Raw genomic sequence first — 27,335 nt, 5'->3', positions numbered from 1 at the left:
TCTTCAATAAGTCATTTTGGTGTCTGAACCAGTTGCCCCGATCTGGTTATGTGAGGCTGCGGAGATACTGGAGAAGTGTCCATGACTGGCACTGGTGACAGACATTGGTACAGTCGTTGGGTTCTCTGGCTCCTCAGATGGACATGTCTCACTCCAGACACCTGTAGTTGGTGAACGTCGAGGCAGGTGCTTGAAATGCGGAGAATCTCATGTAATGGACTTTCCTGGACAGTGAGCAGTCACCATGTGTCCTTTAGTGGTCATAGCCCTTAGCGGGTCAGCATCAAAGGACCATCAGACTCTCGCTTTCCGTTTCTGCCTGACCTCTTTTGAACACAGTGCTCTGAGCACAGCAGCATCTGATCACATAGGTCCTCATTTTGCTTTTGTGAGACGAATCAGTGATATGGAGTTCATCAATGTCAATAGATCTCTGAGTAGTCCATATTGGCAATTTGACTCCTGTGCGTGGTTGGATCAGGCTGCACAACCACAATTGGCGGCTACGTGTATCAGCCCTCAGGAGCTGAATGCCGTTATCAGAAAAGTTCCCACCAGTCGGGAGTAAATTTCCTTCTGGATAGCACAGAAAACAAGTCAGCTTGAAGCGGTTTTTCCCCATACAGGACCGCAGAACAAACACAAAATATTACCTATTTGCTTGCTGATGGGGATGGCTCCCCCATTGGAAGATTGTACCACTTGGGGTACAGTCTTCAATGCAGTTTACACCAGAACTCATGTACCCCTTCAATAGCAGTTTTAGCTGATGTACAGAATGAGTACAGGGCGGGATCTGTCCTAGACTTGGAGATTAAACTGATGGGCAACTTTGCCGTGGTATCAACCATTATGTTAAGTAACATAAAAGGGGAAGCAGCAGCATTGGCTATACACACCAATGCCTGAGGGAATTCACTCTTGCACAGCAGGAGCGGGGATTTCCTAACATTATCGAAGAAACTTATGCTACGCTAGGCAGAGATAATTTGGGAGCAAAACACACAAGATGATGGACGGAATGTTGCACATTGGCAAAACATTCACCCCAGTCACAGATCTGGGTTTAGTCCATCGTTATTTTGCTCACCGCGCCACCCCAGTTCAGACATGGCCATATGCAAATCAGTCTTGACCCTGTGCCTCATGGGAACAGTCCAGCCCGAACTGCCAAGCCATGTCTTCCCTGGACCGGAATCAAGCATCCTTGAGTTCCGTGCTCTCCATGCCACTGGAATCAAGCTATCCTGGCTGAAGAGGGGTGAAACCCTGAAACCGGTCCTAAGATGCTTGTTTCCAGTCCAGGGAGGACCTGGCTTGGCAGTTCGGGCTGGACTGTTCCCATGAGACACAGGGTCAAGACTGATTTGCAAATGGCTGGGTTCAAACTGGAATGGCATGGTGAGCAAAAAAACGATTGATTTAGGCCCAGATCTCTGTACTGGGGTGAATGTATGACATTGTTCTGCATTCTGTCCATCAACTGCTGTTTTTGCACTTGTCAACCCGAGTGGGACGGGTATGCTCAGACGTGAGTCCTGTGCTCTCCATGCCACTGGAATCAAGCTATCCTGACTGAAGAGGGGTGAAACCCCGAAACCGGTCCTAGGATGCTTGTTTCCAGTCCAGGGAGGACCTGGCTTGGCAGTTCGGGCTGGACTGTTCCCATGAGGCACAGGGTCAAGGCTGATTTGCATATGGCTGGGTTCAAACTGGAATGGCATGGTGAGCAAAACATGATGGATTTAGGCCCAGATCTCTGTACTGGGGTAAATGTATGACATTGTTCTGCATTCTGTCCATCAACTGTTGTTTTTGTAGAGATAATTTGGGAGCCAGACCTAGGAAACTGCAGGTTAAGAGTAATTTTGAAAAGGATAACTCTAAGGAAGCACCTGATTCTTCGATCGAAGAAATGGTGCAATAAACAAAAAAATGATAAACAAAATAAGACACCATCCCGGGGTGTGTCTCCTAAGCAGGAGTCCACTTATAAAAATACAATTTAAGAAACCATGATAACATTAGAAAGCCTGAGAGGTTACTGATATACGTTCCTCTCATTCCTTTTAGGATTCATCCAATATGAATTCCGAGAGAGGTGGATGGTCAGAGCGCAGGTCTGAAGAGAGTGTTTAGCCGAAAAGGGAAACACATCGCACTTCAGACTACATCCTTAAAGAAGACAAGCCTAAGGCTCAAAAATCTCAATTAAAAAAGTAGAAAGTAGCAGGGATTAAAATAAGACATGCCCAGACTACTGAGGACTCTGCTTCTGAACAGCGAATGGGCAGTGACGATGATGGACAACGCAGCTGAAGTCACAATAGCTCTCTTGAACCTGATGGATTATCTGGTGGTAGTAGCGCTGAATGAGCATATCACGATGAAAAAACCTGATACAAGAGTATCCCACAATCGTTTATGCGAAATAATGCTTCAAATGGAGGGGGACATACCCAGGAACATCAAGGCTCTCTTTTAGGAGAACCTAACTTATGGGTATAATATTCTATTGGCTGGAAAAGATTGGCCACCTGAGTTCTTAATGGAATGCCCAGTAGGAGAAATTGCAATTTTACCTGCTTTCTCTGACCTCGTTCCAGAATCAGTTAAACATTCATACATGCAGGAGTGGGCATTTTATCGAAATCATGTTGGGTGGGATGATGAGGCTCCTCCTCATGAAATCCCATTAAGATCTGTTCCTCAACTCCAGAGACAGTACCCAATAAAACATGAAGCTAAAAAACAAGTTAGGGAAATCCTAGAACAACTTGAATACCAGGATGTAATAGAAAATTGCACCTCGCCCATGAATAATCCCTTGTTTACTGTAATGAAACCGGACAATTCATACCGTCTGGTCTTAAACTACAGACATTTGGACACTTCCACATGCACCTTTGCAGTAAACAATACACATAGTATCGCACTAATGAATAACACTGTACGAAAGAAATACAAAACAACACTAGATATCTCAAATGGATTCTTCTGCCAGAATATAGCGCCTGGAAGCAGATATTTGACCGCATTTTCAGTTTTAGGTTAACCTTATCAATTTTGCTTTTTACTTCAAGGCTGTAAGAACAGCCCTGGGCTCTTTTCAGCCAGGGTAACATAGGTACTTCAAAATTTCGATTAGGAGGTATTGTCCTACATGAATGATATTTATCTGACGGATGATGAATTAATGGAACACTTGGCTAGAGTGAACCACATCATTCTTGGGTTTGCTCGCCTGGGTTACAAATAAAATTTTTAAAAAATCAAAAATTGTCTATTTAAATGTCCTGTTTCTAGGATATAAGTTGTCAAGTGAAGGCAAAAGCCTGGCAGCACATTGTTTAGAAAGATGTGCATTGCTCTAACCTCCAACAACTCTAAAAAGAATACATTCCATTTTAGGATTTTTAAATTTTGGCAGGACATACATTTTGGATTACGCAGAATGAGTAAAACTACGACTTGATCAGACCATATTTTTCAATCAACCATTGGACACAGGAACACACAAACAAGCGGATATGATAGCTTCCAAACATTTGCACACACGTGTAAACACAACTACTCTGGAGATCCGCATAGTCACTGGACCAACCAGGTACACCTATACCACTTTCAATGAGGGTGATATGCTATCTACTGCATACAAGCCACATTTTTGCACAAATGCTGAAATGCGTTTTGCACCCACTGCGAAAATACTCACAGCGGTAAAGCTGTAATGAGAGAGAGAGAGCACTGGCTGAGGGTAAGCGAATCATTGTTGCTACCCTAGAGGCCATTACTAAAGCAAGTTTTCCAAATGCAAAAGCATTACATCCAAGATGGATTCAACAGGCTAACTCTCTCACTGCAACAGATGTAGTCTACAGATTTGATTCTATTCTACGAACACAAGCATTCCTGTAGTACAAACAAAACTATCCTCTGCCAAATGAAATAATGCCTCTAGATTGATATGAATACATCATTTATACTAATGGATCTGCTAAACCTACTGTAGGGACAGAACACCAATATTCCACAGCATGCGCAATCGTAAAGGGGTGCATGCATAATGGAAAGTTCTGTCCTGAAAGAACACACATTCAATCCACTGTACAGTCCAGCTAGCAGAACTAAAAGCCCTGATACTGGCAGTACAAAGTACGGATTCTGAATTCCTCGCACTTATAGTGACTGATTCATACTACTGGGTTGAGTCCTATAATTAATATCTTCACTATTGGGGCGAGAAAGGATTGTGAGATTCCAAAGGTTGCACAATCAAGCACAAGCTGCTTTTGGAACAGGTGGCAAAGCTGAAAGAATGCTTTCCACGGACTCATGTTATCCATACATAAAGTTATCAGTGTGTTGGTGTTCACATTGAAGGGAATTCCACGGCAGATGAGTCTGCAAAGGCAACAGTCTGCACTTCTGTCGTTGCTGCAATCACTTGTTCAAGTACAAGATTAGACAGAGACATTATGATGGCTGTCAATGCTGGCCGCAATGACACCCACCTGCGTAAAGGCTTTAAGAACCCCTACAAGTTAGATGCACAAAACATTCTGTATGCTCAGATTCTAAGAGTGGGGGATAGAGTAATACCAAACACTGATCGCAGATTGGGTTTAATACTAGCTGCACACTAGGGTCTGGGTTCAGCACATGCAGGGGTTACTGCTACAGTCTTGTTACTGAAGCAGCTCTATTGGTGGCCTATTTAACTAAGCAGACTAAGGACTTTACCCTTAAATGTGACATCTGTAAACAATAGAAAGGCTCAACCGTATCACGTCCACATCAGACATCTCTAGTGATCTCAGACAACCATCTAGCGGGTGTTTATTTGGATCACTGCAGCCCCTTACATTCAGACGGCGCTTACACGTACATCTTGGTGGCAGTGGATTAATGCTCCAGATTCCTGTGGGTTTGGCCACAGCGCTCGGCTGACACTCAAACTGTTATAAAGGATTTGCGAGTCTTCATCCGGATATATGCAACTGGCACACTACATTCCAACCAGGGCCCACCATTTAGCTCCAGGGCTTACAAAGAAGCAATGGAAAGTTTGGGTGTGGCCTTGCAGTACTCCTCCCCCTACCATCCCGATAGAAATGGAATCGTTGAGAGAAAAAAAGCTTGACTTAAAGCATTCCTTAACAGCAAGGGTATTAGGCTCGGGTGGCAGTTGGGTCAATCACCTATACAAGGTCCAGAGGGCACTCAGTAACATGCCAAGAGAATCCCTAGGAGGTCGTACTCCTTACGAACTCCTGATTAGTGTGAGAATGTGGGTACATGACCTCGATAATGTCAGCGCAGTGGTGGTGGAAACACCATTTGTCATCAATGAATGTTTGGCTGTTTTACAGGAACTCAATGAATTCCGGGGTGCACAAAGCAACGTCCAAGTAAAACTCACTGCCACTGGAGAAGGGAAGGTAATACCGGCAAGAACTTCCTGGGTCCCGAAAATTGGGGAGCTGGTCAGAGAGAAAACTGTGGACAAAAAAGAATTTGGGCTATCTTACAGAGCTCCTGCACCAGTGCTGACTGTCGAAGGTACTAGAACTGTACTTCTGCCTCTTGCCGGTTGAAAAGACAAAAGGTTTGTCTTGAATCATTTGATAAAACCGCACTATTTGGCCGATTGTCAACAATAGGCCATGTGGGCTCCTGGGTGGCTGCCACACTACTCTTGATACCGTTCAGGAAGTTCAGATAGAAGCTTTAATAACGAGAAATCTCCCAGTTCTATAAACCTGCTGAGCTGCAAAAAATAGACCGGACGGCGTCTGGCTACTTCATGCATTATGATGACTTCTCATCGGATTCGAGTGAACCTGAACTGCCACCACCGCCTCTCCCTTTCAAACTACGAGTGTATGCCCTCTATCTTTGGCTGAAAAAGACATACTTTGTTGCTCCATGGATACATCTCTAGATTCCAATTGGATTACTTTTCCAGGTCCTTTGGATTGGTTTGGTAACTGTCTTTGTCCGACTCCTGAATGGACACTATCTCCCAGGACACTCTGTAGTACAACTTGTGAACTTGGTTCTGAAGCCACATGCATCATCACACCATGAACTATGGGACCTGTCCCTGGTGAACATTACAGCAGTTCCGGTTCCAGAAGGAATAGTTTAGTACATGATATCGTATGATGGGGGTGTGGCTCGATCAGGGTCTGACTTTCGACTCTCAATCCAAAGCTGTGACAGGGGTGTGTTTTGGGCTCTTGTATGGTTTAAAACCATTGCTAGGCTTCTTCCCTCCCAAGGTGCGACAAACCATCATCCAGGCTTCGATTCTGTCCAGATTGGACTATGGGAATGCCCTTTATTTGGGCGCAAATAAGGCCAGCATCAAGCGCCTGCATAGGGTTCAGAATGCTGCAGCGCGTTTGTTAGTAGCACTTCCAAAGTCCTGTTCAGTTGCTCACATACTCCTTAAGCTGCACTGGCTGCCCGTCGAAAAACGCATTCAGTTTAAGGCGCTGTGTGTGTCGCAATAGATCTTGACCCGTCAGGCCCCCTCGGGGCTGTCCAACTTGCTCAAGTTTTATGTACCTCGGTGCCAATTGAGATCGGCTGACCGTGTGCTGGTCTGTATTCCCCGTGTTTTGAAAGCCAGAGCAGGTGATTGCTCCTTTCGTAGTCTGGCGGCAAAACTCTGGAATTCGTTGCCTGTCCCCATCAGAGTAATCCAGAATCATCTGGCCTTCCGTAAAGCCATAAAAACCTGGCTCTTTCCCGGCCTTCTTGTTTAACATCTTATTTCTTTCTCCTTGGCGTATGTCTTAGGTTTGGGCCACGCTGGAACGCCCCGTCACTGGGGCAGCCATGCGCAATACAAATCTGACTAATAATAATAATAATGATGTGTATGGTCCTACTGAACTTTTACAGATTCCATATTTGTTTAAAATTTCTTTAAATTATATCATCACCTTCAATACTTTCTCTGATGATTAGGAAATTGAAACTGTGCATAATTTGCTTGCAGATCTAGAGCCATCAGCTGCATTTTCTAATGATGAATTGTACGATGGCACATATAATTTTGGAGACATGTTTTGTTATCAACATTATGGTCACCATTTCTTACACAAAACAAGTATCCCACGTGCTGCTTACAATTACACTCAATGGGAACATTGCCCCACACTGCCAAAAGTTCAAAAATGTTTGTACAGCAGTTTGCTTATTTTTCTGGGTTTGACACATCAGACCCAGCCTCGTACTATAATAGGCTTGCACCTACAACGGCAAAAAAAAATATGCTAACAAACACCAAGCTGATATATTCTGCTTCCTTTATTTCCCAACTGTTTGGACAGGGTTTTGACCCTTGGAAAGATACCATAGACACAAAATCTATCTGGGGACAAAAGATTGGCAGGTTCAGCAAACTGAGCCCTTATTTAGAGCATGCCTTATACAACATCAAAAGATTTTCCTGAATAAAACAGTACAACAAACTTCCTGTCTAGGAAAAGAAAAAATGAAGGGTTTGATCACATCTTATATTCCTGCACTGTCACGCTTTGAGAACTAGCAGGATCTAACACACTTTAGTGAGGATACACTAAATACCATGATACATAATGGTTTCTTTAATTCATCAGACCCCAACTGGAAGGGATGGTTGCTTTGGCCTGTGGACACCAATGGTTGTCCATCTAGATTCCTGGGCAACACCGAAGGGTTTAGTGTAAATAGGCCAGATCACCGGTACATACAAACAGAACAGTCGGGGGTGGTGACGTCATATAGTGTTGGGAAGTTGTGCCTCGATTAGCTAATAACCTCAACACTTTCTCAGGTGAAGCAACACTTGTCCCTTCTTTCTGATAACATGGATCTCAGGGATTTTTTACTAAATCACCAGAACCGACGTGAAAAGCGCTTCTTGTACGGAATATACAACGAGCTGTGGAACATTTCTCAACAAGACGCTGCTCTGAGAGATTGCATGAGATCGACAGGATTAATTTAGAAAAGGCTTTGGCTGTGATTGACAACAGAATGACCACATTATCATCCAGAATGTATTCACTGGGGAACATAGTGTCTTCTGCGATTGACATAATGCAGCAAGACGTCTATTTTACAACATGGACAATCACCACTACGGTTCATTTTAATACTTAGCTGGACGTTTAAAACACTACGTTCTGACCAAGTGCCATGGTGTTACATCAATAGTATGAATCTATTTTCTGCATATAATCTGACAGAATGACAGATAGTAATGGCATGCAGAGATGAAATATACCATGTTGCACATTGAAAAATCAGACCAATTTCTTTTCACGGTGGCTGAGACACCATCCACAGGTTGGATAATCCATGGTTATATCAGCCTGCCGGTCACGACTTTCCAATTCCAATATTGTCTCCAATACCAGCAGGTAGGCAGATACGAAGTGCTATGGGAAGGTTATGTGCATGGGTACTGGGAATCACCATTCAAGTTTAGAGATTCAGGAATGGGGACATAGAAGGTTTCCTTAGTGGTTCTGACTGTGAGGATGCTTTAAGTGGGTCCTTCATATGCAAAGACATTTCTCTTCGTGGAGCATGCAATGCTTCAGTTGCGAACTTGTCTTGTTATCTAACCGGTTCCCCAGCTGCCATGATACATTCGGTCTTCAAGCTGCTCTTGTATGGGAGTTTTTGATGCTGAATGATCAAGGTTACTGGGTAATGGAACCATATCTGATGACGGTTAATTCCATACTCACTTGTTACACACAAGTACTGTTTCCACCTGCCCGCACAGTTAGGGAGGAAAAGCTATGGCCTTCGATTGTTTCCAACATACGATTCTATTCTCTCAGCAAGCTGAAAGCCATGCTTTTTCAAAAGGCTTTGGCCAGAGAGACATTTGAGTTGCAGGTTGCAAGATACTGTCTGAGATACAGACACTACTCCACACTAGTTTCCCACTGCACCGTATCTTTAATATGACTGATACAAAGGGAATAAGGTGTTTTTTTTAATGTATTGACTCTGGACTACTTAGCACCCTTCAGATAATTTTCAGAGTTATACCATCTTTTATGCACTCCGTGTTGGGAAGCCTTTTTCGGAGGCCCGACTTCTCCTGCTACTTGTGGAGAGCATCCTGGTTTTAATTTTTCTCCTCCACAATAGACTCTTCAACCGAAATGGTGACAGCACTGCTTGTGCTGCAGTGTCATGAGTGTTTGGTACACTGCTTTGGCATACCTCGGATTCTAGAACTAAATAAGCACTGGTTCTTGTCCTTCAGGCCTGTTTAGCTTCATGGGTACAACCTGCATTCCTCTGCCTGCTTTGCAGCCACGAATGCATACTGGATCTATGCCCAGGATCACCATTGGTTGCGCCACTGGCCTTTGAAGTACTGAAGGACCCCTTAAAGGCCCATGGGTATTGTTGTCCCCAGTGTATTCTATTGCTGATTAATGCATTCTTCGAGCCACCCTAGGATGCTTTGGCTCCTAGTGAGACGGACACCAGCTTACAGGATGCAGTCCCTCCCACAGCAGCTGCTGTGGGAACTGGATGGAATCACATTTGTTCTATAAACCTGCTTTGAGGTGCGCCTCGGGGACCATTGTCTGTAGTTGTGTTGCTCTATCACTCGGATCACATAAACAATGGCCTTTCTGTGTGGTAGAAATAATTTGGTCTATTTTCAAAACAAATTGAATCAAAACAGCTTTTAATCTATTTTTGTAGGCACCCTGGCTTTCTGAGTGCTTGGGATTTCAAATAGTATGATGACTTTTAAGGTTTTGTAAGTATTTTAAAGGAAAGCTTGCTTTTAGTTGATTTTAAAAGGGAATTTAGTCCTTTTTAGTTCAGTTTCATTAAGGCCTGCTGGCTTTTAGATAGCTTTTATATATCGACCCTTGGTTTAAGGAGTGGGTGTTATGTTACCGGGTTAGGCCAATTCAACGAAGCCGCTTATTTCCTACATTGTCCTTTTTTCACGATAACATTTTGGCTGTGATCTTTTGCACACATTTGTGTGCATGACAATGTTGAATAGATTTCTTTGAAACTACATTGTTTAAACATCTAGCTTCGCAGAACATTATTATAATGCCTCAAACATCATGTACAAGGCCTCTTTACCCACTATGTACAAATGTCGTTCTGTCTTCAGCCACGGTGCGACGGAGCTATCTATATATCCATAACATCGCTAATCTATACGTGCATTGCAAGGCTGCTTTCTATTATAAATATTGAGCATCCCAATAGATTAGCAGAAGAGGCCCTTCAGCCGACACTCAGGGTCCCTGCATGCTGAGACTTCACCACGCAGCGGTCTGACATCTCCGTAAGGGGGTGTCCAGTTTGTGACCAAGACGAGATCCTACATTCTCTCCCGCCTGGCAATGGTGTTGGATCGTCCCTTGGCGGGATTCTTGGCTTTTCACCCACACACCCTCTAGGTACACTAAAGTAGGGTTTTGCATAGTAGGAGTGCCCCAGATTACTTCCTTGTTTATATGCTTTCTTATATGCACTGTTTTAGCACTACAGTAGAACTGTATCTACTGTTTGCGCTCTTTGTGCTTGTAGTCACTTTCATCTGCTTCTGTCTACTGATTATGGTAGGACATGTATTCTATAACAGAAAAACATTAGTTCAATAAATATATTGAAAACGTCTCACTGTGTATTCTGTATATTTCTCTGAGCACAAGTAAAAACGAGTGACTGAGCGAAAGGTTCTGATCTGTCTCCATGATTTCTGAAGGGCCAGGATTGTCATGTTCAGTGGTTACCAGAAACTATTGACTCCCTGGTAAGGGTAGGGGGACTTATGGTGGCACTGTAAGCTAGCTGGTCTATAAGCCAACATATCCTGCAGGGGTGCCCGGAATCTAGGCACCTTGTCCAAAGTTTATATTGTCCGACAAACGCACGAGTCCTACGGATTACTGGGAACTACATGACAGTGGCAGGGCTTTTACCAATGGTAGAATGTGGGAGTTGACCTGTGGGCATAAAGCGTAGACTGAAAAACTAGTTTGAGATCAAGATTGTACACTGCAGGCATTGAACAGCCTTCTCAAGGGTGCTCATAAATCTCTCAACAAAACCTTTCGCCTGTGGCCAGAAAGGTGTGCTTTTCTGATGCTGGACGTATAGATGATTGAGAAAATATTTGAATTCTTGACTATTGAAAGACGGGCCATTGTCAGATTTCAAAATCTAAGGAACACCCCATCTTGCAGAAATACTTTCCTATCGCTGAATGACTCTGTCATGGGTAGTTGACAACAAATCTTCCACGAGGAAAAAATGGGAATATTTATCAATAAATACTAGTAGATGATGTCCATTGTCAAGGGTTCCAAAGAAATTAATTCCAATCCTCTCCCATGTATGCTTTGGAAGATCAGACATTTTTTTTTTTAAGTTCAAAAGATTTTTATTAGATAAATAAAGGTGTCGATACATAAGAAAACCTAAAACATAACAGTAGTATAAGAGGAGGAATAAACAACATGACTATGAAAATGAACATAAGATTAAGAGATAACAAATGATTGAGGCTATATAACAGAAACAGTACTAGAAATAACATATAGTAAAATGGATTATAAAAAATGCAAAGGAGCAAAAAAAGTCAATCAAGGTGGCTTAGAGACCTCCTGCTGGAAAGGAGGTAAATGAGATGAGCGCTTAGCACAAATATCAAGGTACAAGGTCACAGGAAGCCAAAGATCATGTCGTTTTTTGACTAAACTGAGGGGGTAAACAAAAACTGTATCTAGCCTGTGGTTATGACATACGTTGTACCACCATGCTCTAAAGGAAATGTTAGCAGAATTTTTCCAATTAACAGTAATTTGTTGGAATGCAACAGCTAGCAACAAGTCAACAATTTGCACATTAAAATCAGTATCTGCCCAGCAGGGAGAAAGACTCCCTAAGAAAATATTAACGAGGGAGAAGGGAAGTGCAGTGTGAAATATGACATTAATTTGAGCCCAAACTTGTTTCCAAAAATTGTGCGTAGCAGTACAAGAAAAAAGCATATGAAAAAGAGTAGCCTTAGGTGTCGAGCAGGACCAACAAAGGTCAGAGAGTGAAGGGAATCTCTTACTCAGCATGTGAGGTGAAAAGAGAAGTCTGTTATAGATAAAAAAGAGGGTTTGTGTGAGGGAAGCAGCCCTGGACGATTTGCAGAGTTTGGTCCACAGTTTATCCCAAAGAGAGGTGGGCCAAGAAATGTCAAAATCTGATTCCCATTGTTCCTCTACCGTGGATTTTGGCCTAGGTGTGAGAGTCTTGTGGAGTGAGTTGTAAATTGAGGAGGCTGTGGGATGAGTACGCAACAAGGAATGAAGGTGGAGAGTAGGATTAGGAGAATCAGATTGGGTGGGAGATGTAGAGAATTGGGCAAAGGTGGACATAACTGCATTCTTAAGCGTGCAATACCTACGGGCAAAGGAATGAGGAAGATTAAAATTTTGACTAAGAACGGAAAAAGGTAAAAAATCAGAGCCAGAGAAAAGGTGGGATACCCAGATCAAACCCTTTTGTTTCCAAGATTTCCAATAAAGGGGTTTGTGATTAACGAGGATACTGTTATTATGCCAAATGGTGGTTTTGAGAATTTGGCTACAGAGGAAGGAGGATTTGGGGGAGTGGAAAGAAGAAGTTTGGCGGTGAACTTATGAATAGGGGTGGAAAGAAACTGGGGCTTACGAGAAAATGAGAGATACTCAGCGAAAGTAAAGGGGGATAAAGAAAGACGCTCAATATCAAGCCATAAGGGGGAAGATTCAGCAGGATCCCGCAACCAAAGGGAGGCTTGTCGCAATAGGAATGCTTTGTGATAAGTGGGGAAGTCCGGGAAGTTGACCCCACCCTCTGATTTGGGAAGTCGTAGTCTGAACAAGGACATACGCGCTTTTTTGTCGGACCAGAGGAAAGAAGAGAGAATAGTATTGATTTTCCTAAAAAATTTAGCTGGAATAGGAATTGGAATATTGGAGATAGTGTAAAGTACTATTGGGGATAGCATCATTTTAATCGTGTCGAGGCGACCCCACCAGGAAAGGTAAAGCGGGTGCCACCTAGAGGTGAGGTCGGACAATTTCTGGGTACATTTATTAAGGCACAGCGAGACAGTATCGGAAAGAGAAGGGGTAATATATAAACCAAGATATTTGATGTGTGAGGGACTCCAGGTGAAATTGGACGCAGCAAAATCAAGTTTGAAAGTAAATTTAGTAAGGGGTAGAATTTCACATTTGTCGTTATTCAACTTATAGCCAGAAATTTGGGAATATTCATGAACTTCAGTTAAAAATGCGGGAATAGAGATGGTAGGATTGGACATAAAAAGTAGGATATCATCTGCATATGCAGCAAGTTTGATGTTTGTTTGGGAGATTTGGAAGCCATGCAAATTGGGATTTTGGTGGAGTTTTGAGAGAAAGGGCTCTAAAGCCGAATTAAAAAGGAAGGGGGAAAGGGGGCAGCCCTGACGGACCCCTCTACCTAAGTTGAAGAAAGAAGAGACTAGACCATTAGCACAAACCGCCGCTCTGGGACTGGAATATAGGAAAGAGACAAAGGAAATAAAATTAGGACCAAACCCAAACCATCTAAGGGCGGAAAAAAGGAAAGTCCACTCTACTCTATCAAACGCTTTTTCTGCGTCCAAAGCGATTGCCGCTAGTGAACCCTGGAACCGTGAGGATTTGGACAAGACATTAAACAAAAGTCTAGTGTTATCCGTGATGAAACGACCCTTGACGAATCCAGATTGTTCCGGGCACAACAGTTCAGGAAGAAAGGGGTCTAGTCTTAAGGCAAGGGATTTAGCATATATCTTATAATCAATGTTAACCAAGGAGATTGGTCTATAATTCTTGCAATGCTGGGTGTCTTTTCCTTCTTTGGGTATAATACATATATGGGCATCTGAGAAAGTACCTGAGGAAGTACCGCTAAGAATAAAAGAGTCAATAAGAGAATGTAGTCTGGGTAGTAGTAATTTAGAAAAGTGCAAGTAAAATTCAACTGTAAATCCATCCGGACCCGGGGCTTTATCTTTCTTGAGTGACTGAAGTGCAGTGTGCAGTTCGGAACTAGAGATGGGCAGGTCAAGAATGGATAAGTCAACAGGAAAATTGGGAGGTGCCTGAATGGTGGAGAAAAAGGTAGCAAGTGAATGGGGAGTGGGGCGAGTTTCTGAAGAGTAAAGTGTGGAGTAAAAATTGGAAAATTCCTCTAAAATATCAACATCAGTGTGCCTTAAAACAGAATTAACATCATAGATGGACTCAATGTTCAATTTAAGTTGCTTGACTTTTAAATAGTTGGCTAAAACCTTCCCCGCCTTGTTCTTTCCCCCATAGAATTTTGAACTAGATTTCAGCAAATATAACAAAGCATCATCAGTGGATTGTTTATTAAATTGCATCTTAGCTTCAATAAGAGTAGTCAAACTTTCCTGCGAGTGGGAAGTGTAGAAAGAATGTTCCAGTTTTTTAATCGTGAGGAGAACATCATTAGCACGTTTGCGGGCAGTCTTACGTTTTCTAGCCACATGATCAATGATGAAACCCCTGGCTAAAGCCTTATAAGCGTCCCAAATAGCATGCTTGGGCAGAGTCGGTGTGTCATTAATGGCAAAAAATTCTGTAGTGAATTCAACAAAGGAGGTGGTGAATTTGGGATCAAGAAGTAGAGTATTATTAAAGCGCCAATGTTTTGGCTCATTGGACTTGGGTAAGACATCGATGTTAACCAGTACAGGGGCGTGATCAGAAAACAAGATGGGGCCAATATCGGCATGAGTGAGGGACTGAGAGATATGATGGGAAAGAAAGATGTAATCAATACGGGAATGTGATTGGTGGGACGGGGAGTAAAAGGTAAACTCTTTCGTAGTAGGGTTACATAAACGGCAGGCATCAATGAGTTTGTGCTGGGATATTGCCTGAACAAACAGTTTATGAGACTTATTAGGGATATAAGATGCTTTGGAGTGCCTATCTAAAAAGGGATCAAGGGGTAGATTGCAATCTCCTGCCATAATAAAATTGTCATCAACGTATTCAGAGATACGGGGGGCCATTGTGCGCCAAAAGCAGGGTCACCACCAGTCGGTGCGTAAATATTGAAAAGGGAGATGGGAATACCCTTCGAGGAAAGTTTGACATACAACCATCTACCTTCAGGGTCTGACTCAGAGGTCAAAAGCGAATGAGAGAGAGATTTACGGATTAACACAGCCACACCATTTCTCTTACCATCACCAGGAGTAGAAAATACATCGCCTACCCAACCCCTCTTGAGCTTAGCAGCTTCAGTATCAGACAAATGGGTTTCTTGTAAAAAGGCAATATCTACATTCAACTTGGCTAGATGAGAGAGAATTTTTTGCCTCTTAATAGGAGAATGAAGACCTTTAACGTTCCAAGAGACAATACGTATTGACATTAAGGATTATTAAAAGAGTAAAGCAAAGAAAAATTAAGACATCGAAATAAAGCCTCGCAAGAAATAAGAACATAGGGGAAAGAAGAGAAGAAATAAGTGTAGAGAAGAAATGAAATGAGCAAGAAAAAGAGGAGCAAGAGAAGACTAAGAGATATCGTAAAGATAAAAAGAAGCAAAGACGTTACTGAGATCGGTGAAAAGATAAAATGAAGTCCAGAAATACTGAGAAGTAAGGTCCAGTAAAAGAGAAAAAAGAGCATACGCAAAGATACCAATGAACAAGTAGGACAAGAGAAAAGGAGGTCAAAAGGAGAAGAGTGTAAGTATGAGCCAAAGGAGAAGTGAAGTAACAGGGGAATGGAATATATAAGAAGAGGGAAGTATGACCAGGGGAGCCAATAAACGATGAGGAGAAAAGAGAAGCGAAAGAGAAAAGAAGAAAAAGGTCGCAAAAGAGGTATTGACACCAATAAACTTGAAAACATGAAGGGAAAGATCAAAATGAGGCGAAACAAAACGAAAACAAACATGTCCAAAAAGGGATGAGAAATACTTACGAAGGGCAATTTAGGGAAGATACGATCAGGAACAAGGACAAGCAGGGACATACGTGGAGACGGGGGGAGGGAGGTAGGGCAAACTGGAGAAGGCAGGACACTCGGGGTGAGTGAGACGTTCAACCAGAGGAACAGGACGGAACGCGGAACATTAATCTGTGAAGGAAGGAAAAAAGGTAACAAGGTTAGGCGATGGCAAATGACAGGGGTACAAGACAAGCAATGAATGGGGTGAACCAAAGAACCACAACAACAGTAACCAATACTACAATGGAAAGCATAAACTCATCAAGAGAATATGCAAATCTGAGAACAGTTGAATTAGAGAAATCAGCAGACATAAAAAATTGAAACATCATAGCACAACAGCAGAAAAAGTCACGGTGGAATAGAAGAGGAAGGCCCAGAGAGCTCCATGTCAGCCTGGCCGCAAGAGTTCAGGAAACTCCGAAGTCGCGTAGGCTCCTCATATGTCGTAGTCTTATTATTGTAGGTGACTTTGAATAAGCAGGGGTGGTAGAGACCATATCTGGCACCAATGGAGCGGAGGTCAGGTCTCATGTCCAAGAAGGCCTTACGACGATTTGCAGTGGCTCTGGCGTAATCCTGCGCAAAGAACAAAGTGGAACCAGACCATGTGAGGCGAGGAGAGGCTCTGGCTGCTGAGAGAACCCTCAGCAGATCTGTGTATTCCAGAAAATACAGTATTACACCCCTGGGCTTCACTGATGTGGATGAAGAGGAGGAAGCTCGACCAAGCCTGTGGGCACGCTGGATATTGAGCAGGGGATCCTCAGGCAAGTGTAAAAGTTTAGGAAGAAAGGATTTGAAAAAATTGATGGGATCACTCCCCTCGCAGCCCTCCATCAGGCCGTAAAGGCGAAGGTTGTTGCGTCTGTTTCGGTTTTCCAAGTCCTCCACTTGCTTCTGGAGAGAGGAAATCTGCGTATGCATGTGGGTGACCTTGGCAGCAGAGTCCTGAAGCGAGGAGACATCACGCTCCACCAACGTCATTCTCTCATCCATCGAAGCCCAATTATCAGTTAGGACCTGCAGCTTAGCGTTGGTTTCTTCCATGAAAGGACGCAGGGCCCGTATCTCTTCAAGGAGTAATTCCATCGAAATGGTCGAAGAGGATTTAGGAGGCGAAGGTGGATCTTTTTTTAACCTCATAGGCGTCATTTTTACTGAAGACTGTGAAGAGGCTTCCATGTTCGACGTCGTCTCACTGGTAGGGAGAGACTGAGAGGCTTCTAAATGAGCCAGCTCCGTGAAAAGCTTGGAGTTTTTGATATAATTGCGTTTTTGGAACTTGCTGGAACAGTCAGCCATCAATGTATCTAAGGAGCGCAGGTTCACAAAGAACACTCTGCCCGACTAAAAACAGAACAAGTACTTTATGGGATCCTAAAAATGTGGAGAGCAAAAAATGAGTAAATGGAAGGAGTTGGCGAGAAGAAATGCTAGGCCAGGGTAAAGGAAAGGAAAAAAAAAACAGCAAGAGACAAGAGCGTCACAGAACCAGGAAATGCAGGTTGAGGACCTAAAATGGCTGCCAAAAGTGAAAAGAGCAAAACATATCATTTAAGTCCGTGAGAAAGCCATAATAATTGATGAAAAGTCACCTAGAGACGCAGGATTATAATATCTGTGGAAGCTGGATACATTGCAAGATCCACGAGGGAGCCAAGAATCCATTACGCGATGAAACGCGTTGCTGAGGGGCTGTCAAGCAGTCATCGGGAAAATCAACAAAATGGCGGCCGCGGCCAGTGCAGAGCCGTGACCGGGTGTAAGAAGGGCAGCAGGGTTGAAGGCAGGTCCGCCGCAATGCCAGAAGCGGGCTCAGCACATTGTTCGCGTAGGAAGCGCGAACCGCCGGTGAGCTCTGGCACGAACGGAGCTCCTACGCCGATGCCGCCATCTTCCTTGGGCGCCTAGCCATACCCCAAGATCAGACATCTTTAACAGATGCAGGTTGCTTTGGATCAAATGTAGTTGCACAAATGACATGCCCTTAACTCTTTTTCAACTCTTTCATCAAGGCGAGAGAACAAAACTCGGTCCCGTAGTGCACGGTTTATAGCAACAACTCCACGGTGTCCCTAATGGGCAAGTTCAATAACGGGTTGTCTCAGACTCTCGCCTATTTCAATTCTTGGCCCTCATTAAATGACGTCTTCTGGACATTTCTGATATTCAAGGTCATCATGAAGAGGTCAATTATGAATTCACCAGAATTGGAGTCTTTGATTATTAGCAAATCCCTGTCAGTTCTTGTGGCAGCAATCAATCTGGTATTCAAGCTTTCCAAGATGATTTTTTGATTTATGCAGAAAGTGTTCATTTACATAAGAAGAGATTGGAAGAGGTTTTAAGTACACTTATGAAGTGTGGAATGACCATGAGCAAAGAGAAATGTCAAATTTTGACACAATAAGTGGATTATCTTGGTCATAGTATTACTTGGGAAGGCATAAAACTCAAAATGTTATTGGTGAAAGCCATTACGAAAGCACTGATTCCCAAGGATAAGGAAACACTAAGACCATTTTTAGGACTTAGCGAGTATTATTCTAGGTTTATCCAGGGATAAGCATTTGTGGCACAGTCTTTTTATGAGTCTTCTGATGAAAGATGTTAGTTTAATTGGACGAAAGAAGATCAAAAGTCTTTCAATGGTTTAAAGATTGTCGTCATTAATGCTCCAGCCATATAACCTTTTATGCATAGTCATAAGAGTACAATTACAGTTGATGCAAGTTCTTATGGTCAAGGTGCTGTTCTTAGTCAAAGGATTCATGGGAAAGAAAGTACCATAGCATTTGCATCCAGAATATGGACGGATGCAGAATGCAAATATTGTACAATAGAACGAGAAGCCATAGCTTGTTCATGGGCAGCTGAAAAATTGAAAATGTATATTTGGGACACACGGTTTGATCTTTTTACTGATTATAAGCCTTTGATTTACATTTTAAGTAACAGTTGTGCCAACAAAGCATCTTCTAGGCAGATGTTATGTTATGTTAATAAATGTATTAAGCGCGACGGTTACCCTGGGGTGTCCTGGTGCTGTGATAAGATGTTTGCAAGGGTATTAAATATGTGGCTGGAGCCAAGAATATAAGGGCAGATTTTCTTTCCAGCTTGCCTAATGAAGAAAAACAAGAAAAATGTTTAAGTCATGAGGATGATGCTTATATTATGAATGTTATTGATTTAACTGATGACTTTGACATTTATGAAAAAGAGTTGAATGAGTGTTGTAAGAATGAAGTGACATTATGCAAAGTTAAGGATTTTATTTTGTAAGGTTGACCACAGGACGAGGTGTTATTTGTAGATTTGAGAGTTTATTGTCATTTGGGTTTGGAACTTTCTTCAGTAAATAACCTGGTTTTAAGACTAGATTGTGAGGTACCACCTGCTGGGTTACATGATAAGGTTATCTTTTTGGCACATGAGGGACATTTGGGTATTTCTGTGACAGTGCACAGCACTAAACAGCATTAATGGCGGCCTGATATTGATTCACAGGTGAAAATACTTGTTGAGAAGTATAAGAAATATTTGCTTTCATATAAGCATAAGAAGGCTATTGTTGCATCTTTATCTCCTATTCCTTGGCCTAAAGGACCTAGGGAGAAAATAGGTCTAGACTTCGCTGGCCCTTATAATCTGTTGAGGAGTGATTCTGAGCATCTGATAGTTGAGGTTGATAATTTTTTACAAGTGGTTGTATTATGTGTTTGTGAGAGCTGCGGATACACACAATGTCAAACGTTTTCTGGAACCAATAATTCCTATTCAAGATGCACCGAAATCAATAGAGACAGATAATGGGACTCACAGTAGGAACTCATTTTATTTCATCTGAGATTTTTCAGTTTCTCAACAAATATGCCATACAGCACAATAAAGTGCCATTACATAGTTTATCTTTGAATGGTTTGGTGGAAAGGACTAATCATTTCTTAACGGATCGTATTCAGTTCACAATTTCTAGCAACTTGGATATTGCAAAGTATTTGAAAGACGAGGTGTTGAGTTATAATACCATGCCACAGAGTACTCCAGATGATACACCATTTATGCTTCTGAGGGGAAGGAAATCTGCTTCAGGTTTTAATCCATCTTGGTTGAAGGATCGTACTGGTCATTTGAATGAATGTTTAGACATGAATAAGATGTGCAGAAATGTGGAGGATAAGCAGTTAAGGGGGAGTTGAAAATTACCAAACCTATTAAGGTTTCTAAATGTTTCTGAATCTTCTGTTTTGTTGCAGGACAAAAATTAGTGGAATAAGAGTTCTACTGTGAAACTCAAAGAGGATCAAGTTTGCATTATGACATTTAAGGATGTTTAGTTGGATGTGAGGAATGGTTTAGATTGGTTTGATGTTCCGTTATCTTTTTATGAGACTGAGTGTGGCAGGGAGATCTCTCTTCCTGAGGAAGTGGTTTCTTCTTCTAACAGTGGTTCTCGTGGTATGGTGGCAAAACCTGAATTGAATTTTAAGCTTGCATGCAAGATGACTTTTGGAACACCAGAAGTGAAAATTTGAAAAGTGGATGAGTGAGAGCAGCTCCGGTCAAGTTTAAAGACTATGTTACATGTTAAGTTTTCTCAGGATTTTTTATTGAATATTAATTAAGAAAACAAAACATGTCATTTTATAGCTCTTTATGATGTTGTTTAATTCAAAGTTTGTATTAGCTTTATTTTTATATTAAAAGAAGGGAGATGTTAGGTATTTATGTATCTAGAATCTTGGTGATGTCATCTGGTATGTGGTGTTCTGAGATTCTTTCTAGGCATTCACAGAAGAGATGTCTCTTGGAGTAGTTGTGTGTCTTTTACTGCAAATAAACTTCAAAACTTCAGCTTCTATCAATACTTTGTGTGTTTGATTTTGCTTTGGATTTTACTCTCAGCACCGGCTAATGGGGTAATGTGAAGAGTGCATATCAAAGGTGGAAGCAGGGTCAGGAAGATTATTTTTCGTGTGGCTTCAAATACTTCTCCCCCCTTTACTGCTGCATCGGGCAATCATGGGCAGCCACGTGCAACGTATAGTTATAGCTATGTTCCTATCAATAATAACCAGATTTCACCTCAGGGTTCCAAATGGCAACATAGATAACTCAAGCTTTGCCCCATTGTCTATTTGATGTCACTTAGATCTCTTTGGTGAAAAACAACCATGTTACTGACAGCCGATTATACATCTATAATTCTATATGTTTTTAATAATGTGTTCTTGCCCATTCAACATTCCATTATGGTGATTGGTCCATTCACCAATTGAGATCAGGACTAATACATTGTATCTCAATTTTGGTCTGCCATTTTCTGTCAGGTGTTTCCTATGGTATGCATACACAAACAGCCTTCAAGTGGAAGTTCATTGTGTCACTATTCTTCTGGTCTCTCCCTCTAAGTCATTAACTATTTCATTGCCAGTGCTTATTTGCAAGCGTTCAACAAAACTGGAGAGAATGGTGGTTTAGTAAAGTTGTGCATCCTGAATATAGGACCCAGAATATTGATGGGACATAATATTGAGGACAAACTATTTTTACTATTTTTTAAAATATTGCTTGGTAAGTAAGTCTAGATTTTCTATACCTACGTCCACATATGTGGACCTGTGTGGTATGTATCTTCAAGGTACACAGAAGTGAAGTTAGAATAGTAAATCTATCTTTCCCGATATGCACTGACCTTTTGATATTTTGTTCCCCAATATTTGTTCCTTGATATTCTTGTACCACAATATTCGGGGGGGGGGGGCGATATTTAGTGGAACAATCTTCAGTGAACTCATGCATTTGCTCCAGAGATCTTTCATTTTTGAGTTCATGATCACAGGTTTGAATTTTGGAGCATTCACTCAGCATTTTATCCTTCCGAGGTCAATAAATTGATTACTTTTACAGTGGCGGCTGGTAGGTAACACTGGCGGGGATGGGGGAAGGTGAGGGGTTAGGAAAAAAAGAAAGAAAAAGAAAACTTACCTGCTCTACACAGTCACCAGCCGCCGCCTCTCCTCCATCAGGAACCAGGAAGCACACAGGCTCCCAGACTCCCCTGGCCAATCACAATGCTGCCTTAAAAGCATCGTTGTGATTGGTCTGAGCACCATGATTCAGCGCGCTGAGAGGGACTGGGAGATTGTGCATGTTCTCCACCCAGGCTGTACAATACAGCTGTTGGAGAACATGCAAAGTGCGCATGGCGGTTTGCCGGCTTGAGACGGCCAGCCAAACCGTAATGTGCACTTAATGTGCAGCAGCTACCACCCCGCCCTAACCTGGCTGCAACTGTAGTACTAAAAATAAAATGATAATAATGTTCCATTACTATCATTTTGTTTCCTTTCCACTGCTTTAAAGCAGAGGGGCGATGCTCCCCCACCTTTGCGGTGGAGTCACCGCTGTACTTTTAAGTTTGGTAACAAACATATGTTATTCAGTGCCAGGATGCCCCAATGGATGAACATGCATAAATACGTTATTATGTTAACTGTGTCCGTGTGTGTTTATGCCTCTTTTTTGTACATTTCAGTGCTGAAGTACTACAGTACAATTATTACAAGTCCGAACACATCACCTCTATTCTGCATTTTCAGTGAAACATTTACAAGATTAAAGGTTCCGGTACAAGAAATGGTAGTGGTCAAAGCACTTGCATTGAGAATGTTGATTATGCCTTTGTGGTTGTTTCTTCAGGCGCTATTTGATGCTTGTAGTATCAGATTATCAATAAACTCCAACAGATCACAAAAACGGGACACTAGTAAAGTCTGCCAACTGTCAAAGATGACTAATTGCTCTGACACCTGCTTTTGGTAGAATTTTACTAAAATAATTGAACATAAAGGGATTCTGTACTCCAAGACTCTGGACCAGGAGAAAACATACCTAGGTATATTTAGTGCACCCCAAACACAAGAAAAAGCTGCCACTAGCCAGGGGGCTACACCCTTAGAATACAGAGTGGAGATAGCAATGGAGGATTTCCCCCACTTGTGGCTGAAGAAAATAATGACCCTAAGGAGCAGCAATCTGCAGTTTGAGGGGGTCCTCAGGATAAAGGGCCCAACACACTATTGCCAAAACCAGTAAGACAGTACAACGTTCCAGGAAAAAGGAAAAAATGGGAGGAATGGCATAGCAGACATGAATTGGGGACTTTCATTCTTACTTCTGTTGACAAGTAGATTCCCCTAGTATAAGGTTTAAAGGACTTATTGGTGGATATTACACTTACACCAAAATGTAATGATCTATGTTCTTTTATTATACGTGTAAAACTGAAGTCCTGACAACCGGTCTTTTCCTTTCACTTTCCTCTGCCCAATACAACCAGCTCATTTGATAACATTGTTAAGAAACCATCCTGCAACCATACCTAGCAGCAGCTAATATCCTCTAAGATCCGATGTACCTACTGCACGTCTGTTTTAGAATAGATGCTGTGAACCACAGTATAGAAAGAGTATGACCTATCCCCATAAAGTCCATGTCTTAAGTTGTCCCCCAACCAAAAGTTATTTTAGATGTTTTGCGTGGGGCTCCTCTGGCAGGATGGACTGTGCCTAGGAGGCTGATTAACATCAACAAAATCTACTCTGTCTCAGGCACATGCTAGCTGTCATCTGGGCAGGGCCCTTCTTTGTTCTACAGTCAGTCAGGTACCAATCCTAGCAGGAGGAGGGCTGCGCCCCAGAGCTAGTTTAGAGTGACTGCAGGGGAGGGGTCTCTCACTTCCTTGGACAAAAGTTTCACTTTGTTGTGGTAGGACTTGTCTGCCATATCATCTAGATTACATTGATGATGGGCAATGCAAGACTGCTTCACTAAAAGCCTTACCTTCCTATGCTGTGTCACACACTGTTCTTGAGACCCTCCTTTCAAGCTGCACATTATTAGGAGATTGTCCTTAAGGATATTAATTTCAACACCTAGAGTCTCATACCATCCACGATCAGCCTCCATAAGCCATCTAGAAGGTCAGTAGCCACGCTTTATTTACTTTACTCATAAAAAGAGAAGCCAGCTTTGCTGCCCAAAGTTTTGTAGAAGCTGTCAGCTATTGTATGGGGTGGACGATAGAACATGGTACTTTTCTGTGATATATGGGGCCCGGCTGAAGGCATGTGCACTATGTACTCCACTGTGATTGTCTCTACTCCATGAGGCAATAGTGCACACGGTATATGACAAGATATCAATCACCACAATATCAAATTACCACAATATGGCCCAAAAAATAACGTGCACCAAACTATTGTCGTCCTATTTACTGAACAAGAAATACACAAATATTGCTAACAAAAATATTGCTGTAAAAATATTTAATTTACCACCATTAAAACACAAAAATACAGATATACAAAATATTTTACTCCAATAAATATATGGAAAATAGAAAAAATATCGAAATGAACAGTATTAAGTTAAAAAAAAAAATCTTTTATAATTTCATTAACCAGTACATAAATTCAATAACACAATATTTTCAAAGCTATTAATTCACTTATAAACCACAAATAATATATTAAAATGTACTTCAAAAATCATACAACCTGAGTAAAACCAATATACGTAATTGGTTCTGTCGGGTACAAATTATCTCTTTAAATTGCTAGTCCAGTCATTTGTTTACTTACATGAGAATATCAAAAAACAACACACATATAACGACCATCCAGGGTATTCAAAAGTTTTATAAATTACCTCATTTATAAATACCCACATTGATTTGCGTGGCTGTCAGAAACAAAACATACAGGGCGTTTGTAATCTGTGACAAGGTGAATATAGTGCTCAGTGACGTAGTGAGGGTGCAATATAGACATATTCCCTGGACCAGTTGAAAGACTCTGTTTCAAGACTTATTCATTCAACCTACAGAGCTATTCAAACATTGTTGTTCTTTTCCTGGCCTTTTAATAACAGTTTAGAAAAATTCACTCTGTATATATTGCACCCTCACTACGTCACTGAGCACTATATTCACCTTGTCACAGATTACAAACGCCCTGTATGTTTTGTTTCTGACAGCCACGCAAATCAATGTGGGTATTTATAAATGAGGTAATTTATAAAACTTTTTAATACCCTGGATGGTCGTTATATGTGTGTTGTTTTTTGATATTCTCATGTAAGTAAACAAATGACTGGACTAGCAATTTAAAGAGATAATTTGTACCCGACAGAACCAATTGTTTATATTATACGTTGTTGCCCAGGTTCTGAGGGATACTGGGTTACCCCATTGTTACTATATCTAAAACCAATATACAGCACGTTAAACCCATTAAACACATATAGTAATATTAACAGATAAAATAGCATGAATACAGAACACAATAACTACTAAAATATTATTTTAAATGATGTACATTATTAAAAAAATTCTCTTTAAACACAAACCTAAACATAACATTTAAACATAAACCTTAATTTGAGTTGTCCAAATAAGGATCAACATTAAATAAAGTAACTAATACTACTCTTTAATTAATTAATTAACACTATAAAAAACAGAAAAAGTAGCTCTATTTTGCAGCAAAAATGTGACACCAAGAAGAAAGCGACACTGCCGGATTCCAGAACGAAATTCCTGGAGCTACCTTTAATAAATGAGGTGACCCTACTCAAAAAGTAAATAATATTCATCCACTACCTTGAAACCATCCACAACTAATTACCTGCCTCTTAATATCAAATAAAGAACTAAATTAACTCTCTCCAGTTATATTTCAAAATTTTAGCTTACAAATGAAAACGCCATCCTGATGACCACAAACGCCAACTTTCCAAACATGAAACTCTACAAAGGTACTTTAAAAGTAAGTATTACTGATAAAATGTATAAAAAATTCCCACCTCTAGATGCTAAAATTAAAACTAATACCAAAACATACCCAAAATAAAAAAAGTGTATTTTAAAATTATAACACAAACAAACATTCTATGTTCAACAAGGACAGGTGCACCATTTGATCCATATCTTGACTGAATTAAAGACAAACCGAAGAAAGAAAGGCACATGTAAAAGAACATCAAATATGTAAGTATAAAAAGAAATAAAGCATGTTAAAATGGTAATCATGAATAAAATGAGATTTTTCATACAGAGTTATAAAATTATACCGCTAAAATTTGCAGTTAAAATGACAGCTAAAGAGCCACTTTAATCACGTCCCTGAAAGGCAAACCATTATTATCACATATGGGGTACACATACAGGAGATTACAAACACAGATAATTTACATTGGAAATGCACAAAATGCTATGCTTATGCTTATTATTGGAAGACCGCAACTAGAAAATATATTGTACATGTAGTTAACATTAAAGCACTTAACCAGTCCCAACAGAGACAGAAGTAAGGCACCTTCAATGAGAGTTCAGACAGGTAAGCAATAGCTTGCAGGAAGACACAGGAACTAGTTAAAAATATATACTACCCCAAGTTTCTGATCACACTGCAAGACAATTTCTAGCAATCCCTAATTTAAAAAGAGTAATCACACACACTAGGAAGGCCACAGCAGAACCCCCTATTGCATGGAGAAGATACCAAGACATACAAATTCCATTACACCTAACCACTACATATAATTGCATAATAAAGACCCCTTCCTCCTTCATGATAATACAATTAATGACAAGAGGATAACAATCTATGCAACTAAAAATAACCTCCTTAGACTGACATAAAGCCAAACATGGATGATGGATGGCACTTTTAAATGGTGCCCTCCTCTACTCACACATATACACACCATACATGGTGAATATCATAACAGTCATATACTCCTAATTTAAGCACTGCTTTCTAACAATCAAAGTGGTACATGCTATGAACTACTAATCCAGATTAAAATAAAAATGACAGCCTGCTAAAAAATGATTGTAGACTTTAAACAGGTAACGATGCAAATAATTCTAATAATGTATCCCCACACAGCAATATTAGGCTATTATTACAATTTCAACCAGCATTTGAAGACTCCACCAACCATCTACACCTCAAACACCAAACAGCCAATTTGCATTTGAAATAAAAAAATAATAGCCCTAGGACACTTACCAGTCACAGAAGTAGCTATCCACTACAACATACTCATAGAATCCCCCGACTACCAAACACTTAAATGGAAAAAAGCGATTGAAGACAGAATCTCGGCACACGCGCACAACAGCAAAGAACTCTTCAGCGTCATCAAGGACTTCTCCCAACCCACCAGCGAGTCTACGGACATTCCTCCCTCACAAGACCTCTGCAA

The 27,335-nt window shown here is 41.2% G+C and overlaps 1 protein-coding gene and 1 pseudogene across 1 annotated transcript in view; both read left to right on the top strand.

The window, feature by feature from the left end:
• The window catches only part of ZBTB7C (zinc finger and BTB domain containing 7C), a 672,139-nt gene that overhangs the window by 15,796 nt on the left and 629,008 nt on the right, over positions 1–27,335 (top strand). The gene's annotated exons all lie outside the window — the stretch shown is intronic.
• Positions 17,152–27,335, top strand: part of LOC146863925 (mitogen-activated protein kinase 11 pseudogene) — a 43,638-nt pseudogene continuing 33,454 nt past the window's right edge.

This window comes from Triturus cristatus, chromosome 2_1, assembly GCF_964204655.1.
Source record: "Triturus cristatus chromosome 2_1, aTriCri1.1, whole genome shotgun sequence".
In the NCBI taxonomy this organism is placed as follows: Eukaryota; Metazoa; Chordata; class Amphibia; order Caudata; family Salamandridae; genus Triturus; species Triturus cristatus.
This window is presented reverse-complemented; position numbering and strand designations above follow the sequence as displayed.